Source organism: Sorghum bicolor, chromosome 6, assembly GCF_000003195.3.
Source record: "Sorghum bicolor cultivar BTx623 chromosome 6, Sorghum_bicolor_NCBIv3, whole genome shotgun sequence".
Classification (NCBI taxonomy): domain Eukaryota; kingdom Viridiplantae; phylum Streptophyta; class Magnoliopsida; order Poales; family Poaceae; genus Sorghum; species Sorghum bicolor.
The window spans coordinates 46,023,806-46,025,680 of NC_012875.2; the positions used below are offsets into that span (position 1 = coordinate 46,023,806).

Here is a 1,875-nt window from a genome sequence, read left to right on the forward strand (position 1 = left end):
TACCCACCTCGTAAAAGTTTTATGTTGCAGTGTTTTTAGTTTCGTAAATATTCCCTCCATCCAAAATTATAAAGTCATTCCAAGAATCTTGAAGAGTTAAAAGCATCTCAAGTTTGACCAAATTTATGTGATAGGACAATAAGATTTATGATACCAACTAAGTATCAATAGATTCTTCGTTAATTATATTTTCATAGTATATTTGTTTAATGTTATAAATCTTTGTAATTTTTTCTACAATTTCGGTCAAACTTGAGATGCTTTGACTATTCAAGATTCCTGGAATGACTTATAATTTCAAATGGAGGAAGTACTTTATATTTAGTATTTTATATATGTATCTAAATATTCAATATAATAGGTGTTAAAAGAAACAAACCAACCAAACACACGGAGTACGTCCGTGGTCGCTATCCTCGGATCTCTCTCATCCCTCTATAGAGACCCGGCACGTCGTGGTCGTGCGTACTACTCCTAGTACGTGTGTGTGCTGTGTACAGTAATACTAGCTAGCTACGGCTCCATTTCCTTCCGATCGGTTCCATTCCATCAAACTTTTCTACTGGTCAACTGGAATTCTGTTCTTTGCCGACTGCCAAAAGCAGTCGGCAAAGGCCCTAAAACAGGTGGCAAAGGCTTTGCCGACTGCTTTACACGTGGCAGTCGGCAAAAAACACGTGGCAAAGAATTCGTCGGCAAAGAAACCTTTGCCACCTGCCAAGAGAAAAGCAGTCGGCAAAGCCTTTACCACCTGCCAATATGGCAGTCGGCAAAGGGAACGAACGCCGTCGTGAGATGACGGAGCTCTTTGCCGACTGTCTTTTTTGGCAGGTGGCAAAGCCGCAAAGGGCTCTTTGCCGACTGCCTTTTTTGGCAGGTGGCAAAGGGCTCTTTGCCGACTGCCTTTAATGGCAGGTGGCAATGGGCTCTTTGCCGACTGCCTTTTTTGGCAGGTAAAATAGTTTTTTCTATACAATTTAAAATATATTTAATATACTTGAATAAGAACATGTGTACAGCACTCCAACATGACCTAATACACACGATTATATATATTATTAGTAGTCCAACATGAATCCACTAAATACAAATATATCCTAGTGTTGCATCAACATAACAACAAAGTACACAAGACGCGTAGACTTTTGGCACCCATCTACCCAAATCTTCTCCAAATATTTGGCATCAACATAACAAACTCTTTGCACAACCACAAAACTGAGAGTACTAGCTAAACATTTACTAAAAGGAGTAACATTGGACAAAGCAGAGACAACAGCTTTGCCTTTGTCGCTGCAGCCCCATATCTCCCTTAGCTCGAGTTGCAGATTTGACAATGCAACCAAGACAGCCACCTAGCAAATTGGCAAAGAAGACATCTTGATCATCCAATATCTGAAATTAAGATTGCAAATAGGCATTAGTGTTAGAACCATGTTGTCCGACAAAAGATAAGAAACAGAAATATAAATCAGCTTCAATTTTAAACATGTGTTAATGCTTCAAAAAAAGGACCTAGCAGTAAACTAAAAGCATCGCCTGTGCTCTAAGCAATTGATCCTGAATATACCTCATATGTCACTATCCCACCAGAGGTTGCTGGTTGACGCAGTGTCGCCATGCACAGAGCGTCGTTTGCTGAAATTATGCATGTAGTGTGCGGGCCTTGTTGAGAAAAGGCCATTATTTTGGACGCAACATCCTGAAAATACAGAGATAATTTCGTGCATAATCTCTCATTAGATTGTCAGTGATACAGTACAACAAAATAGCAGGCTCAAAAAACACAAGCCATGGATGCCACTAAAGTAGTTGCCAACTGGTAAATATATGATTAATGCAACTAGAAAGCAAGCCAAGATAGAATCTACAGAA

At 39.6% G+C, this 1,875-nt stretch overlaps 1 long non-coding RNA gene across 1 annotated transcript; it reads right to left on the bottom strand.

Annotated features, from left to right (window-relative positions):
• LOC110436614 lies at positions 1,030-1,875 on the bottom strand. The gene is made up of 2 exons (XR_002454422.1): positions 1,571-1,875; positions 1,030-1,395 (listed from the first exon to the last, which is right to left on the bottom strand). It is a non-coding gene; the product is annotated as an uncharacterized LOC110436614 (long non-coding RNA).